The sequence below is a fragment of the Drosophila gunungcola genome, assembly GCF_025200985.1.
Source record: "Drosophila gunungcola strain Sukarami chromosome X unlocalized genomic scaffold, Dgunungcola_SK_2 000036F, whole genome shotgun sequence".
NCBI lineage: Eukaryota > Metazoa > Arthropoda > Insecta > Diptera > Drosophilidae > Drosophila > Drosophila gunungcola.
The window spans coordinates 366190-385295 of record NW_026453188.1 but is presented as its reverse complement, the minus strand read 5'-3'; the positions used below and the strand labels follow the sequence as shown (position 1 = coordinate 385295).

At 36.1% G+C, this 19106-nt stretch overlaps 1 protein-coding gene across 19 annotated transcripts in view; it reads right to left on the bottom strand.

Moving 5' to 3' along the window:
- The window catches only part of LOC128260669 (small conductance calcium-activated potassium channel protein), a 66900-nt gene extending 53338 nt beyond the window's left edge, over positions 1–13562 (bottom strand). For 4 of the 19 annotated variants that reach the window (XM_052993835.1, XM_052993848.1, XM_052993841.1 and 1 more), the window contains exon 1: positions 12041–12904. The gene's annotated coding sequence lies outside the window, so the exon portion shown is untranslated. Of the gene's footprint in view, positions 1–12040; positions 12909–13385 lie in introns of those variants that run through there. The other 15 variants (XM_052993831.1, XM_052993847.1, XM_052993839.1 and 12 more) reach the window with 10 other exon arrangements.
- Between the last annotated feature and the right edge of the window lie 5544 nt (positions 13563–19106).

Genomic DNA, 19106 nt, shown 5'->3' with positions numbered 1-19106 from the left:
TACTATTCTAGTGCCATTGGCCATTTATGCTGCTTAAAAAATATTACTAAAATACAATCCTTTCTTTGAAAAACAAAGCAGCATATACTACAAAAGGAATAACAAATAATTTGGTCTTTAGAATTTGGTCCGTTAAGTTAAGTCAAGTTAAAATGGTTGATAGCCACAAAAAACAAAAAACGCACAAGAATATATAAAAAAAATAAACAAAGAAAATTTAAGAAAATTTCGCATACATAAACTACATAAGATTACAAATGCTGCAGGCTTTAAATAGTTTAAGCTTTAATAAAAAACACATAAAAAACCAAACACAAATATCATTTTAAATGATATGATGGCTTTTGCGACTTTTCAATGGTTTCCATTAGTTTTTATTAGCTCGTAGTTCGGGTTAGTTAGTTAAAATAATAATATTTAAAAATTGTCAATCCTCTTAAAGGCAAACATTGCGTATTAGCAATTTTACTAACATTGCGTATGCGTGTTAAATTTAAAAACATTTAAAACCAATGAAAACTCCTCTGGGAAATGAAAAATCAAATCATTTATAACCAACTTAAAGCTACGGTAAAAGAAATTACAAGTCATATAGTCGAAAAGAAATCGAAAGAATCAGGGCATGTGAAGTGAGAGCAAGAAAAAGAGACAAAAAGAACGGCTTAAAAGGCCATAAAGAAAATGGAAAATGAAATAAATGACGGGTTCGAAAGCTATGGCCGAGCTTTCCGGTAAAACTATTTGCCAGAAGTTGGACGTTGGTGACAAAGAACTGATAAGCCACAAAAGCTTCAAAGCCAGCGCACACACATGTGCCACGGAAAAGCGGGAAAAGCGGGAAATGCGGGAAAGCTCGTTGACCGCAAGTCACCTATGTGAAAATAGAAAGGGAAGGGCAAAGAAAAAAAACTTAAAAAAAATTTCAAACAACTCTCAAGAATGTAACAAATGAAAATCAATAATTCAGCTATAAAAACAAACGAGAATTTTAAATTATGCAGGCACAGTTATGCAGAGGTTCGTTGGTTCAAAGCAGAGATGCATGAAAAAACACACAAAATAATTTTGTTTTAAATATTTTGATTTTTAAGTAGTGTGAATTTGACTTTACTTTTATTAACCAATTTGATCCAAAATATAAGTTTAACAAATTTTAACTAAAAGTGTAATACATCATTTAAATTTTAAAAATATGGCTTTTAATTAAAAGATTTAAGAATTCCAATTTAAGTTTGTAAAATGTTTTTGCTGTTCTGAACACTTGAAGTCTTCATGATTTTGCGTATATTATTTAATAAATATGAAGTTGCCCAAACTAATTCCACTTGGGATTTTCTCACAGTGTAAAGGACAAAAGGACATTTCGGAGTGCTGGACGAAAAATGTGAAAATTTGAACACCTGCAGAGCACTGAGTTTTGCTGGATGACTGGCTGGCATGGCCATGTACATCCATATATATCCCCGACATTGTATGGCCCACATGTGCAAGAACATATCGTACACCAAATATATATGAATCTATTATACGTTTGCATGTCGAGCGTGCCGCTAATAATAGTTGGGGCCCCATGGCCCGTAGACCATAGACCGTATCAGAGGAGTCCGTGCCAGGCAGAATGCCACAGATATAGATACGGATGAAGACAGGGGCGTACGCTGGAGTTCATCGTGGGGGGAAGAGGTCTCAATATCCCAAAAGGGGTATTTAAAAAAAAACACATTTAGTTTAATTATCTGTTATTTCGTAGGTATATGTATGTTGATTAATTTTCTAAGCAAGTATCTTAGTATAAACCTTGTATCTTTATTAATTGTGATTAAAAATTGTTGATTTTATCATTGTTAGGGATGCACCAGAAGCATTAATACAACAACAAAAAATAAAGAAGATACATATATCCATTGCTAAAAGTATACATCCATGTTTGTGAGAACATAGTCACGAGTTTTTGACTAAATAAATTGTTACCAAAAACCCTAAAAGTGCTAGCCATATTCATATCTCAACATTGTTTTAAGCATTATTATTCTGTGTATTTTATAGGTCTTGCCCTCTCCTAGAACGCCACTGTCTAAAGATACGTCCGGAGATACAAAAGGGACGGACGGAGAGAATGGGACGTGGTTTCTTGCTTCAAATTGGGTTAAAATTCTTTTTCTCTCGACGGCAAATGCAATCGCATTTTGGGGCCGCAAATGAATTCAATTGTTTATGAGCCACCCTTGATGGGAAATTCTATAAATAACGTCCATTGGCCTATTGATTGATTTGTCAGTCATTTTGGTCTAAATACAACAAAAAATTGAGAAAGCCCCCACCAAGAAGGCTGAATCAGCAGAAAATTTCATTCATAGATGAATCTGGAATTATTGATAAACATCTCGTCTTTCGATGCGCCACGCTTTAATTCGATTTCGTTCGATGAGTAGAACTGATGAAATTTTAATCGCACCATTAAAATGATTGCTTTATCGTACAGGGGCACGTACAGTGCGGCTCAGCTGTATAATTCTATTTGACTGCCAGTCGATATATTCGATAAATTGTACATTGATTTTCATCAGAATAAGAGATAGTTTATTGATCATATCCATTATTAACTAGAGCTATGGCATGCAGTTTGAAAGCTAATCAAATTGATTAATACATACGCTTCTTGTGAATGAGGAATTATGATTTTAATTTGCAAGTAATATTGTAGGTATTGCCCAAATTTCAAAGCTAATGTACATAATCGTGTAACCAATCACAAATTCCATTTCTGCCTTATATAAACACAAATCAATAACTGTCCTTTATCCCTTAATATTCAACGACCACCATAAGCTCGCCTACTTAAATTGATAATTTACTTTTCTCCTGTTCAATGGCCAATCAAATTCGATTGCTTAGCACAACAAATCACGGTAATCCCATGTTACACACTCGACAACATGGGGCATTAAGCCATCAATCGCCTTACAACCCGGGGACGCACTGTATCGCCCCCATTAAATCCTATCCAACATGCACCAATGAAACCGATGGCAAAGGGACAGAAACCCAAAAAAAAAGAAAAATAAATAAAATAAGGAGATGGCCGCGTGTGAATGTCCTCGCCGATGATCAGAGGACGAACCTCAGCTTCGAATGGACATGGGAATGGAATAAGTTAAACGGGTGTACACTGTATATATAGTATATATGCAGGTCGGGTAGCCCCAGGTGACCCAAATGTCATTCAGCACTCAGCGCTAAAACATGGCCCGCAACGCAGCTTGGCCAATAACAATAAAGGCAAGGAGACAGGAGCACAGGACCTCAAACTACAGTTTGAGTAGTGCTGTCGTTTCGGCTTTTGTTCCATCAATTGTTGCGCTTCCCTTCGAGCCTTCAATGAAGTGGAAATGCTTGTTAGTCCGCAATTAAGTGCCTATTGCAGGCCTTATTAACTGTGCCCAGATAGTGGATTATGTCTACGAGATGTTGACATTTTAAATGGTGCACTTTGTGCTCGTCCAAATACAATAAACAATTAAAACAGTGATGGGCGTATATCAATTAGATCAATAATGTGAATGATAAAAATAATAGGGGTGTACAAAAACTATTGCAAAAGTGTACCACATTATTAACAAAAAATATTTGAATTATGAAAAACTATTGATAAAAAAGGAGAAACAGAAATTTAATAATTCTTTTGTTATACATTGGGTTTACCACAATTAGTTATATAAATAAAACTGTTATGGTTTCCAAAAGTAAATTGTTGCTTGTTAATATATTGTAATACCACATCGTTAGTTGAAATCATTAATTAAAAACCTAAATATTAATTAATATATTTAAAAAAAATATATTTTGCAAAGTAACATTTTTTAGCTACAAAAATTAAATACGATTTGAGAATATAAAAGACTTTTAAAGCCAGAACAGTCTTTCAAAGTATTTGTACTCCCGACAAACTTGGTTTTCAGTCAACCTCTTTCTCAATACGAAAAAGATCCGTCAACACTGAAACAAAGGTAATACAAATAAGCAGGAGCGAGGCTGACAGGTAAATTCTATTGTGTAATGGCCGCTTCAGGTTTTCTGGTTTTCTGGTTTTCAGGCTGTGGCCATTGAGACCTGACAGCGTTGTTTAATGGCCAACGGGCGTTGGAAACCCTTCAATCCGCAGGCTTCACCTCCAGGTCCAGGTCCTGGTAACCAGTCACCACTCTTCGCCGGTCGCATGTAAAGATAAAAATTTATTGCACAACTCAAAATCAGAGGCAGAGTGCCGAGTGTCGAGCACCGAGCACCGAGTCCTTTGGCTTTTCTGTGTCGGAACAGGAGCCGGACCCTCTACATAAATTTCATTCGCACAGCGCACAATAAAAAAAAGCAAGAAAATCGTTAACTTGGCCCGGTTTTATCCTGTGCCAGGAGTCCGCCACAAAACATTATGCCACCTGGTTCCCCCCCCCTCCCCTCCCTTTCCCTTAACAAAAAAAAAAACCCCCAACTCAACAACAACGACCTCGTTGCATTTCGTCAAAAGCTATGCTGGCACATTTTTTTTTTTTGCTTTGGACAAAAACGAGCAACGAAAAACGAGTGGTAAAAATGGAGGAGCAAAAAGGATGCCACAGGCTGGCCAAAGTTAAGGGGTCATCCTCTAATTGCACGAAAGCCCTGGGATCACAAAACCTGACCCTGATAGCTATCATTCTCTCTGGAAATCTGTGTGCCTACCGTCTCTAAACTGGCTTCTAATCCCAGTTTGGCTCTTAACTTTGACTTTTGACAGCTTGAATATGGTCAAAGGTTTTAGTTTCAGTTGAACTTTGAGCAGAAGGCGGATACTAAGAGAGGATTTTGGGAATTGTCTGCTGGAAAAACAGACAGTCATTTTATATATCCATTCAAAATTGATTTTATATAAAAAAAAGTTGCACTAAAAGTGCAGTTATTCAATTTTAATTAAAATTGTTCTTTATCTTAAATATATAAGATATTATACAAAAGAAAAATATGTATTTCTTCTTGTAATATTAATAATTGAACTCTGCTTAATGGCAATCAACGGATGCATTACCTTATCAATAAGGAAACCAAGTAAACAATTATTAAAGGAGTTTACACCTGAAAAGAAACAATTTAAGAATACATTTTTGTTTAAAAAGAAAATATATGCAACCTGGCTCTTCTTTTATCATGTGAGTATTCATTTATGAATGGGAACAAGTTGCAAGACTTCCTCAAGCCAGTTAATATTTAAGCTAAGTTGTCGTTATCAATAAACCTGAAATTACATAATATGTAGCATGGCTGAGTTTACTACGAAAAGTTAACCAAATCTAATTAAATAGATAGACATCTTAGCAAATAGATTTAAGGATGTCTCTAGTGGGATATGAAAAAGTTACCTCTGCACTTTATGAGTTTACCACCCTGCCGAAGGCACAAAAGGATGTTAAGCCACTTTAGCTGTAGTCCTAGACTCTGTCCGAAACTTGAATTGATTGAAACACTTGCCCGGAGCTCCGCCATTCGCAGCTTGACAACACAATCCACTTGTCGGGAGACCAAGAAACAACAGTTGCGAGTCCTGACACTTTCGATATGGGTCTGACTTATCCTGGCCGCGGGCCAAAGCTCCATCACAAAGTGTCCAAAGAACAGGCAAACTCACAATAGATGATGGACAGCCGGTCGGAGGTAGTAAAAACAGAGAGAAAAAAAAAGAGCAAGCCAAGCCAATTTAATGCAGCCATCAACGGGGAACCCTACTTACAAACGTGTGTCAGGTTTGCTGCTATATATAGGCATTATACATTCATTAGGTTGGGGGGGTATTTTGCGTAACTCCGACGGAGGGAGAATCACTAACTGAACCGAAAGCAAAGAAATTGTTTTGACAAGAATTGACACTGCTATCCGAAAGTTGTCGGCACCTGTCAAGTTATATGCCACAGATATACCCAAATCCACATACAGTATATATATATATATATAGTACATATGCCTTCACTTATGCATACTATATAGACATCAAACACACACTCCATGCCAAAATACGAAAATCCCTACCCCCGTGGACTTCAGCTCCATATCTTGGGCATCTTGTGTGTGTAAAACAATTACACATGCCTGCGCATTTTTAATGGCCCAATGCGGGCGGGCGGTCTGAAGTCAGAATTCTGAAGTCTGGGGGCGGTACGCACTATGCTGAGTCATAAACGATTCTACCGTTTTCCACATTTTCCTTTCTAATTGAGTGCGTATATACTTAACATATGCACGAGTACAGTCATGGGGAATGCAATAAGGCAAAGAGAAGCAGACATAACTATAACTATGATAATTTGAGGAATAAAATTACGATTTCAAATATAGATTTCATTCCTTGTTTCCACTAAATGGAAATATTTCTGGTAAATATACATTTATAACCTTAAGAACTATGAGTTAAATTAAATAAATGTGTTCTTATCTAAAACCTTTGAGGTTTAAATGGCCATAATCAAAAATCCTAATGTGATCTCGCATTAAAAGTTTTAAATCGCATTGTGATGTGCATAAAAATGCGGACTAAAGTGAAATTACCCAACCAACGGCGACTAATTGTTTCGTTAGCCACTCACGCAATTGGCGATGAAATTGTGGACACACTACAAAGGTTAATTTGCACTGCTATTATCCTGTCCGCAACTGTGTGCCTTTGTGTACATGCTTACGTAGACACATTAACATTGTTGGGCAAACAACAAAAACGCTGTTTTCCTTTGCGCCAAGTCGAAGCTGTTAATACCCTTAGTAAGCCCTCCTCTCCTCCTCCTCCTCCTCCTTCTCCACCTCCCAACTCGTTGAGCTGCCAGGCTTTTGAAAAGGGTATTGGCCACAGGGAAAATCAGGGAATACGGGGAGGGGGTCTTCAGTTGGACAGACAGACGGGGAAATTGAATAAGCGAAGCGTTGGCAATATGGATATTCGGGTTCATTGCTTTGACATTGATGGGACAGGACAAGGCTAAATACACACACAAAGCGGGCAAGGCTAACGGGGAAAATGGGTGGTTGGGTGGTTGGGTGGTGTGGTTAACGAACACACTAAAAACCACAAAACTCGGTGAAAACACTCATAAACCAACACACATGGACAGACGGACCGCTGATGGACTTATGGAAATTGACTATGCAAACTGTATAAATATTTGATCAATTTTCACGTCTCCTCGCGCATTGTAAGCCACAAAAATACATTTTTTTTTTAAGTAGATGCAACCGCAACTCACACATGCAGCTATAAAGATTTTATACTATAGAAAAACTCAGGGAAAAATAAATTACTTTAAAAAAAAATGCAACAATATTTTCATACTTTTCCGGAATTTTTTTTTAAATTCCTTCATATCTTTTTGTCTTTTTTGCTTGACTGCAGTTTTTAATTTACTTTGAGTAATTTAATTTAAACTCAGTTGCTCAACACATTAAACATTTTTTGTATTGATGATTTTGATAATTACAATTAAAATTGTAAGTAAATTCCATAGATTTTTTCACCGAAAACGTTTATAAAATTTTAAATATTTCTTTTATCACTTTTGAACAGTGGTAAATACATTTTTTAAAAGATTGCAATATTTTTATATAGACGTAAAACAATAGTTCAAAAAAATACTAAGGTAGCCACATTATTTAAGGTCAAAATGTAATTTACAGTGTACACGCAAAATCAATCAACAGTAAATGGACGCGTCAAAAATCAGCAAATGTGAAATACTCACCCGCCAACCAACATCCCGCCCAATCGAGGTGAAAGGTTATAAGGGTCCTCTGGGCTCCTCAGGATTGCCACTCCCCATTTGGCCACCGCCCCCAGGACCCAGAAGTAAATGAAGCGAATAAAAAAAAAGGAGAAGAACCCAAAAGCGAAAAAGGAAAAGAAAAAGAAAAAAGGCCGCAAGCAATCGATGAATTCATTTTTAGTATTCACCGAAATTGTTCAAACAATTATCGATATGAATAAAAGACGCAAGCTTTCTCAGGCGATTTTTATGAATAGCAATCTTGAACGCCATTGAATTTTCGGCAGGGACTTATTAGAGAGCCCACAAAAAGCAGCCCTTCAAACCAAATTCTCGATATTCATGAATTCGAGTGGTGAAGTGAAAGAGACTGAATTTGGCTCAAGTGGTTTAGCTGAATTAATTATCGATAACGAGATAACGATGTGTGTTTTTCTCCAATGGCCACTTTATCAATATACAACCAAAATGAATGGCAATATTTATGGATATTTTTCAGATAAGTTATCCAAGTATCAGAAAGGCCAACTTGTTACAATAATCAATTATTGCGTCAGAAAAATGTAATATACTTTTTTTTGTAAATTTGAACCGTTTCTTCTTCTTAATAAAAAATAAACTTATTTAATATAAAATTATTCGCAGTATTTAAGATTACTAAAAATTTCATTAGTAAATAAAAACAAACAAACGTTGAAAGTACACAAAAGAGACTGTTTACGGATTTGAAAATCAACAAATACAATATTAAAATTTGAAATTTAAAAATAACACAAATCAAAGCAACCTCAATTCAGGAAAATCCGTTATAAAAGCGTGCCACATAACAATAATTGACTTTTTGAGTTCCCCGAAAAAGGCCAAGTACCTCATGAAAAACAAAATCAAAATATTAAAATATGGAACTCATTGAAAGAAAATAAAATGAAATCAGAGATGATGACTCGTCGGCTATAACCACAGACCTATATATATATATATATATATATATATACATATATATGGGTATATAGATACCCGTGCTGACGTCGAGTGAGTGAATCGTAATGAGTTTTGAAATGTACACCAGGACCGCTCTGTGTCATTACGGGACAGAATGGAAAAAAGGGGCCCCCATCACTGCCATTAGCATTCAGGAGGAGCAGGGGGGTATATATACACCTCTGCAGTGCCACATCCGACAAGAATATCAACAATATTGGACGGGATGGGTCGGTTAATTGGAGCGCATGATTGATTACAGTTTCCATTAATTACGCTCACTTTGCTCGCTTTTCTGGTCATTAACCATTCGACAGAGGACTTTAGGAAAAAGCTATCAACGCAACCGTCAGGGTAAGGACTTTTAAAATTCAAAAGATTAATCAAATAAATCAAGATTCGATCAGAGGGGGGAAAGCAGGAGAAAGGAATGCGATTTTCCATTAGCTTAACAAGGGATTACTTAAGATTCTCAGGGGACAGATATTGGAGTTCCTGTGTGGATAGATAGAAATTTTTGGGAACGCAACTAAAATCTGGTATTGGCATCGGGATCTCGGATCTATTTATGGCAAATTCCTACGTCGCAGACATATTTTACATTCAACACGATCGTTCCCAAAAGCACACAAGTGCATTCAGAAATATATCTGGGATATCTTGAACATCGCATCTTATAGAAAGCGAAAGCGGCGACATCCAGACGAAATGAGTTGCAAAAAAAATCTTAAAAAAAAGGAAGGAAAAACACAACTAAACAAAAACGAAATTTCAGGGAAAAAAGTGTAAAAATGTTTGTGTTTTCTTTTCAAAAAATTTATTTGATGTATTTTTGGATAATGGGTTGGGAAATAAACACAATTGACATTTTATTTACAATAGTAGCAGTATTATGGTGTTGTATGTATGCATGTACATCGGTTTTACGATCTTTGTTATTTACAATAAAAATAAGGAATGTCTTATTCTGGTTTCTGTGTGTATTGCTAAGCGATGGGTAATTAACAATGATTTTGATGCGAGCAACTTTCCGTTTTAGTGCCTTTCGAGACAATTAAAGAGGTGTTAACAAAATGGCTTTTGGTGGGGGGAAGTAAAAATTGTCTTAGATCAAAGGTTCTTACGATTTTAGGCCTATTTTTTAAGAGAAAATGGTGAAATTTGGTGAATTTATTAATAAAAAATTTAGTCATACAAAACATTTACAACATTTTTTAAGCCTTACACTTCCATTGATTGAGTTTTAAAATAGTTTAAAACCCTTTTTTGCTTTATTTATTTTAATTTTTTTTTGCTAGATAAAGTAAGTCGACTTACAAACCTGAGAAGCAAAAAAAAAATGGCCAATAACCATTACAAAACTTGCATTCAATTACTGTCCCAATTCCAGTAATTGTCCCCATTTCAGTTTTCAATTTCCGCTGGAAAAGTTCAGCATAAAGTTTAGTTTAAAGTTCAAGCCCCCAAATGCTCTTAAAGGTTCCCCAATACCACTAAATTATTTATTTTTAGTTATGTTTTCGGGTTTGACCACAAACTCAATTTGGCTCTTCATGAATTTTCCATGTGCGACAAAAGGGGAAAGTACGGGGACGGGGTCATTGTTTTAATGGTCCTGAAAGTCTCATATTCCGTATACGAGGACTAATCCTTATGCATTTGCATGACCGCAAGCATGCCAGTTACATACACTGTTCGTTCTCCACTGCAGAGTGCCAAACGTGTGTCATCGGTCGTATGAACAGGCCTTTTCTTCTGCTCCGGCGGTCCTGTTGGGTTCCTTTAGGTCCTTCCTTTGATTGCACAGCACTTGAAAGCTCCTGTTCTTGTTCGGCTGCGGCTTGCGGTTCCTCAGCCAACTTGGCCTAATCTGCATATACTGCACGGAAAGCAAAAATGTCAAGTATTCCGTTCTCCCTTTCCCGGAATAATAAAACTTAATAGACAGTTGTGGGGTTTGTGGTCTTCCGAAAATCTATTTGAGCCCTGGTCGGTATGCAAAGTTGGCCTAATTTTATGAACCAAAACTTTTGCTTGGGTTCTCTCCACACAATTTGGGGGAATATTTAACATAGCTACCAGGATTTTGAAATTATTTATAAGATTGTGGAAACTTTAGAGTTAATTTCACTTTCAGATTCAATAAGTCTTTAAATAAATTGGTGTTTAAAGCATCAAAAACTACAATTTAAGGAACTATATTAAGTAAAATCTAAAAGGGTTTACAAAATTTTAAAAAAGTTAGTATAAGAGTTAAGCCTAAGTCCACTCATATAATAGTAATAATAAACTAAGAGACTTTTAATGTGTTGAAATATCTATAACATGTATATAAAGGATGGTCAATAGCTCTAGACTACCCTTTAACTTGTATGTTCAAGTTTGTGAAATACAATTAGAGAAATTTTATTTTGATTTATTTTATATATTTATTTTCTAATTAGAAAGCGTGTTAAATTTTGTTTGATTTTATGTTTAGAGTATAATAATTTCAAGAGGCAAAATAAAATGATTGGAATAAATTTAACTTGAATTCAACTCGTTGTTTAATATAAGCAAAACTATTAATTTTCTCCATGCTAGACAATAGGTATATAGTTTCGATATTTAACTTCACAATTTTAAGCAGGTTTATAGTTCTTATTTGCCTTTTTTGTATCTTTAATAATTAAAAACTTTGTAATTATCCCCGGTTTTCTTATTTGGCACAATTTTTAAATTGGTTTTTTTTTTGGGAAAAACTTAAGATGACAAATTGGATTTGCCATACGTAGCTTCAATCTAAAAAAATATTTTAACAGAACTCGTTTCTCTCACATAATAAAAGCCATAAAGTTTTAATGGACTTTAAAACTTCTTCTACTTCTAACCCTTTTTTCCTTTTGCCTGCAGGATGTGTTAAGTGTGTAATTGTTACGGGCTTGGCAGGACGTTTCTTTCAGTGTGTGTGTGTGTGTGCGGGCAACTGCAGCTGTGGATTGAGGAATGTGCACGCATAACTCATTTGGCATTCCCTCTCGCTCCCTCCTGCTCCCTCCTGCTCCCTCATGCTCCCTCCTGCTCCTTCTCGCTCCTGTTTTCTACCCTTTTGTCCTTTTCTGCCGCTACTTGCACTTTGGTTACAGTTATTTGTCGTTCGTGTTGGTATGCGAAGTTTCGCATTGGTGTTCATGTGGATGTAATAGTGCAGGCGGTGTTGGTGTGTTAGTGTGTGTTAGTAAATTTACTATCTTTGCATTGTTGTTGCATTTGCGGTGGTTGTATGAAGTAACAGTGGTACCCACTTTGATATTTTGCGACGCCTTCCAGTATTGTTCGTTGTTATCGTTGTTGTTGTAATGGCTCTATTATTTAATAGCTGGTCCCGCTCGTGATATTGTTATTGTTGTTTCTTCTGCTGCTGCTGCTGTTGTTGTTGCTGTTCGTGTGATAAAATCGGCAATATTTGGCACGCGCGGTTCACAGTGTTGGTATAAAACACAAATGCAGCTGCTTTTCGTCCATATTGCCATTTATGCACATGCATGTATTCCTGTATAAGTGTGTAGGTGTGTGTCTGGTGTGTGTGTGTGTGAGAGTGTAAACGCGCGCGACAAAGACGGAAAATTCGGTGGACTTATGTATTGGGGAACTGCAATTGTTGTTGTAGTTGCTCCTCTTGTTGCTGCAGAATTTGCGTTTGCTGTCGAATTTGTTGCTGCTGCATTTTCTTTGGCATTTCCATTGGCCGCATTGGGCGCTCTTTTTTCTGCACTTTTTAAATATTTTTTTTTAAATATATATTAACTATAGAATAACAAGAAAAAAATATATATTGTTTATATATAGATGGCTTGATCTATATATATTTATGTGTACGACACCCACGACGACAACGACGAACGAAGAGCATTCAACTCCACTGCCTGTCGAATTTGAACTATTTTACGGTTTTCTTTCTTTTATTTTGATTTTTTTGATGCATCTGTGCCTGGGTATTCTGGTCCTGCTTTTTGTCCGAGGGGCAATGACAAACTTTGCGAGATTTAAGTTCTAAATGACGTTGCCATTTGACAAACTTGTAAACTTTACTTGCTGCCCTGGGATCATTTTTACTCTCTTTCTATTTCCTTTGAATTGAATCTAAGCCTCTGATTGACTATCCAGCTCTCTCTTCTTTCGCTCTCTTTTTGTCTCAAGACCTGTTTACACGATCTTAATTTTTAGCTTAAAATCTAAAACACGTATTCTTAAAGGTCCACAATTTTAAAACAAGCTCGTCACATAGATGTATATTAATTTTTACATTGGTACTGTAAAAAAATTTAATTGAATTTTATGTGTTACAAAGAAATTTGGTCTTTTTAATTTCTTAAGTACCAATGCCCAAAACAACTTAGAAGAAAACCAATGTCGTGTAAAGAGGGCTTAGCTCCTTTTTCAGTTGAGATCGAAACTGCTTTCACTTCTAAATTTATCTCATTAGGTCATTCCTTTTGAGATCTTGGCTTATATTGCTGTCTCTCTCGCTCATGTTTTTTTTTTTTTTTTTGAGATCTAAGCTTCTATCACTGTCTCATTCCTTTACTGTCTGCTGTTTTTGCTCTAGCACCTGAAGCTGCTGTTTTTTGTTGTTCTTGATTATTCCACCTTACTGCGTGTGTGAGTGTGTATGCCAGTGTATGTAGGATGTTAAAGTTTTTTTTTGGAGTGCGCGACGTAGAACTCTCAACTCAACACACAGACAGACAGACACAGCATATAACGGGATATAACGGGACGGAGGGCGTCCGTCACGCTTTCACGTTGATGTTTCCGTTAGTGTTGTTTGTGCGATACTGACTCAATTTGTTGCTCGGCACCGTGTATATAGCGTGCTTCTTCTTGCTCTCCGCTCGGCTAACGGTTGGTCGGTCGGTCGTTCGGTCGGTCGCTCTCTCCCTTCCTCCTGCTTTCCCCCTGCTTTTCCCCAGCTTTCCCTCGCTTTCTCTCTGTCGCACTTGCGGGGCGGGAAGTCGTTTAGTCCGCCCAGCGGCGGCGAAAGTTAACTGTGTCCTTAACCAAGGGGGGGAGGCAGGGGGGATGCGATAGTTTGGGTTGTCTGAGTGAAAGGATGAACTCCCAAAGGTAGGCTATTTTTAGATTCAATCTTTCATAACTCCAAGTTAGGAACTAATTTTTTAACTGAAAACTAAGAATAAGAATATCTAAATATTTTAAAACGCCAAATTAAATCAAGTGTTGTAATTTACAGCAGATAAGAAACACAGGGTGTTGTAATTTACAGCAGATAAGAAACCCAGGGTAACAAGTTTACATCGAGTTACTATTTTAGACTTGTTGATATCTTACAAACTTGCTAAGGAGAAATATTAAAAGGAAGGAAAAAAATAAAAGGAATCTTAAATTGAACACCAAATAGTTTGATTTGCTTAACCTTTTTTAAAACAGTATATGTTATGTATGTATGTATGTTTAATTTAAATATCTATCTGGAAATTAAAAGATTGCGTTCGATCGAATCAAATGCTAAAAAAAAAAACTGGGCGTACGTGTCGTATGGGTAATTTTTAGCGTAACTGTTAAAAGCTGTGGTTCTGACTCGTAAGTGTACATTACTTTTAATTTATATTAACAAACCCCTCTGCAAAGAACTCCCGACTACGCCACTGGGCCACACTTGCCATTTGTTTGCTCGAAAAAAAACAGCATACAAGTATAAAGATACTTCGTTGAGTGCAACTGATTCGGGAATAAGGGGTCGCTACTCGGATTCGAAAATGGAAACATAAATGAAGTCAGAGTTAAAGTCGGAGTCGAAGTTGAAACCACGACATCGGAGGAGCGGACTATTTACAAGAGAACTAAATACGTATAAGAAACAGACTAAATATTTCAATACAGCACGAGTAATAACATCCATTTCAAACCATAAACCAAACTTATATTTAATTAGGATATCGATTTTTTTTTTTGAGATATTTACTTAATTTAACACATTTTACGGTCTATTTAAAACGGGGAATTACGAATATTAGCCTAATTTCAGCCGGATCAACTAAAACTGAATGGAAGATTAGAACCCAACTGCCCATTTTCTTATGCTCTGGTTGAGCTGTAAGTGTCCATTAAATTCATAAGAGTGCCTTGGCACTTGTCAGTTTTACTGCCACATTTAAGTTTTCGTGAGTATGAGTATAAAAGCACCCACAGAGCACTTAACATTGACCCTAAGACTCTTAGACTTAAGGTTCAACTTTAAATGCAAATGCAAAAGATAAAAAAAACTCACATATTTTGAGCTACTATACTTTAGTTAGGTGATGTATAATTACAAAAATAAAAGTAATATTAACTATTAGCGAATTGTTTTCTTATCTTATCTTTAGTTAAAAAATGTAAATTATAATATTATTATTTTATAAATATTTTTAAACGTACCTTTTGGATACATATAACGCTTTTTTATGATAATCAAAAATTTTTGAATGTTCTTAAATTCTAACATATGTATAGTAAGTTACTTATTGAGTTTGAACTTATTGTATAATAAGAGTTATGAAGTTTTGATCCTTTCCTTGAAGGTCTGGTTTATGTATGGGCTAAAGATGCAAATTTACTGTTCTCATGCTTAGGCATTAAAGACGTCTTCTATATGTATGTATGTACATACATTTGGGTACTATATCTCTTGGAATTCCCAGTGGATCTTGGAATCGCTGCCTCTAATTCGAAGGGTTAGTGGGTCAGGTTCAGGTCCGTCCCTGTTAGTTGGTATTCATGTTTTTTCCGTTTTTGGACTCTTCGCTCTCGAACTCGGATACGGATTCGGAATGCGATTCGGGTTCGGAATCGGGGGCTCCAGAGTATCGTTGCGTCACCGGCGTTTGTTTGCCGCCACCTTTAAGGGGGGGGCGGTGGCTTGATGGGTCGGTGGGTTGGTGGGTCGATGGTTCAGTGGTTCAGTGGGTCGTCGGTGGGGCAAAAGGGCGTGCAAGAGAGGGCGGTGCACTGTTGAGGTAGCTGCGTGGTAATGGTGAATTTATGGTTCTGGGGGCGGGAAAAGATGGAAGCGAATGGTGGAATAGAGAGGGGAAAGAACGCTCCTGGCGGTGGTTGTTGATGCCTTGTTTTTGTAATTCCCATTCACATTGTATTCTCCCATTCTTCCGCATTTTCTTTGTTTTTTTTTTGCCATTTTTGTTTTTTTTTGCCGTTTTTTTGTTTTGTATGCGTTTTCGGTTACAGCTTGAAACTGGCACGAGTCAACTTTTATCGCACAATACACACTCACACATGCCACTCAACCGCACTCACACAGGCACAGCTGGGGAAGAAATTATAGAAATGGCTAATTAAATAACATAACTACCCAATAAACACATAACAATGATAAAAAATTATATATATATTATTAAAACTTATTAATAGTTATGTTTTTTGAATACATAACAGAATGCTTATCAGGTTTGAGAAAATTTTCAAAACATTTTTTGCAAAATAAGATATTTTATGACAAAATAAATTTTTTTGTTTCATACCTAATTTTGTTTTTTTTTTTTTTTCAACTACCTTAACTTAACAAGTTTAAATTATTGTTTAATGCGCTGGTCACAATTGGCTCCAATATTTTAATTAACTCTTTTTGATTTAATCTTTTGAAAAGCTTAAAATGCATAAATATTTGGCAATTTAAAAGAGCTATTTATAGGAATATAAAAACAAGAACAAATCTACAGAGTTTTGACCGCAACTGTCAATGAAAGACACACATATAGACATTGATTCGACATTTGTTTTTGCAGGCCCGCTTTTGACTTAATGTCGCGATTATTATTGCAAAAACACAACCACCAAAATAAAAAAGAAAACAACCAACATAAACTAAAATGCTTTTATATTTACCCAGGTGGGTGTGAGGTAGACATCGAAAAACTAATGCCAGAGCCAATGGGCTCTTTATTAAACCCAGAGATTCCGGGCGGCAAAAAAAGAAAAGAATAAAAGCTGACAATTTCGTTTTGAGGTTATACGATATCCCTTACCTGTTCAAACTTCATTACACACCGAAACACTAACGTCTATATATGTAGATATATGAAAGGCATATTGATTTGTGTTTAAGGGAACCAACTATTTCCCCTTGTTCCATCCATTCCCTTTGCTTAACAGCCCATTATAATCGGGGACATTTTTGTACATAATTTATAAAAAGCCTTTTGACTAAATAGTTGGCTCCGAATCAAAGTTATTCAAGCGAAATAAGTTTGGGGGTCCCTTTGCAAACAGAAACAACAAAAAATGGTTACCAAAAATAAACGAAGCAGCAAAAAGAATCAATAGGGCTTTCGGTTCTAAATTATACTAGATGACATCAAAAATTGGGATTTGAAATACATACATAGTTAAGAAATGTATTATATTAAAATGAAAGTGGGAAATAAGCAACCTTAAACCCATAATACTATTGAATTGGCTCGAACGATCTTTATGAAACATAACAAATATCTGATTATTATCTGAACTTGGTATTCTTTACGCCCAGCTCAGATTATATATTACAGGTTGTATTTCGGAAAACCTTCGGAGATACAAATGGTAACTGTCCCATCGATTAATATAAGTCCTGGTTGTCCAAAAGAAAAAAAAAAAAAAAAAAAAAGACGCGCGTTGGAAAAAAAATGCCTGATTATTGGGGCCTGGCGCAGTTACGTACCATCCGAAAATTGGAGCACATTAATCAAACCAATTAATACCAAAGGAAAAAGGTCAGCCGTGGGCTCGTGACGCAGCAACAGGAGCGAAATTATGGGACATCGATTTGGTGATTGGGGATTGAAGATTGGGAGTCCAGGGTCGGGGGTTACCCCCAGCATTAACCCTACTAATTTTCAAAATGGAAATGCCTTTATTTGGAGGTTGCTGGTGGCAGGGGGCGGTGGGCGATGGGCGATGGGCGATGGGCGGTGGGCGAAAATGATTAACGAACCAACTTGCGACAGACAGCATATAATAATTTATTGATACCAGGCACACACACACTCACACACTCTCGCACACAAAAGGACCCTCGCAGGACCTCCCGAACTCAGTAGGTGACTCCGTGGTCAAGGCTCTGTTGCCGTACAAGTTCTCCACGGACCCGACAGCTAGTTGGCTGGCTTCCTGTTGCCACTCAGAGAAAATCCAGTTGATTCTGTTCATTAGAATATCCAAATACCAGAAACAAGGTTGCTTTATTTCAATCTTTGAACTATTAATACATACACCGAAAAAAACTAAAAGTTATGTTTTGAAACGTGTGTCTTGAAAATAAACTTCAGACAGAACTAAAGTACAAGTGTTAATTAAATATTAAATAATGTAATCCCGATACTTTTTAGTTTTATTTCTATAACGTGGAGTCTAAAACTGTAGTCAAAAGGCCTTTTTGTTTTAATACTTTCGGGGTACTCAATTAATACTAATCTTATTGAGCAATTTGGCATACTCAATAGTTTAAAATTCATGTAAGTATAGTTTAGTTTCTATGACAATTTTTTATGGTTGTAGCATTATAAAATAAATATTTAGATATTATATCTAATAATTGTTCTTTAAAAATAAAAAATTTAACAATAAAATAAGAAAACAGTATTAAATGACATATAACTTAAATAGGAATAAAAATGTTATTTATATTTTACTAAACCACTTACTACTTTTGTACAAATATAAAAACAAGCCCTATGAAAAGACCCAATAACTAAATAAGATTGAATTTGCTGAATTCCGCACTACCTATAGGTAACTTATAAGTTTACATACATAATACATAAAGAAGGTCAATAAAATCGCTTATAATAATTTAAGACCTATGGTTTTCTCTGCGTGTATTACGTTTCACATGAGGGACGTCACACATACACGAGTAGTTGTAGTTGGAAAATCGGTGACCTACAAAACATTTAATCGTTGCCAACGGTCAAAAAGTTTTCGTTTGTCTTCGGTTGGTGGTTTTCCTCTTTTATGTTTTCGTTGTCGAGGGTTTGTTAGGAGCTCGATTTTCAGCATTTCGGGAGTTTTGGAAGCTCTGGGAGTAAAGTCGAAAGACACGCACGTGTGTTTTGTCCAAGGACTTGCGTACCGAAGGGCTCGAGGACATCTGCCTGCCGGCCAAAGAACCCAGCCCACTTTACCCACAGGTAAACGCGTGTTAGGAATATTTTAGTTTAGCTTTTCGATAAACAGTGTTTAATTGTAGTTGTAGTTTTTTTGCTTTTTTTGTTTTTAAATATCTTATACACAACATTTAGTCAAGAGATGAACTTAAGTGTTAGGCTTGAATTGAACGTAGAGTTAGGATATAGTACAAACTAGTTTAAGATGATG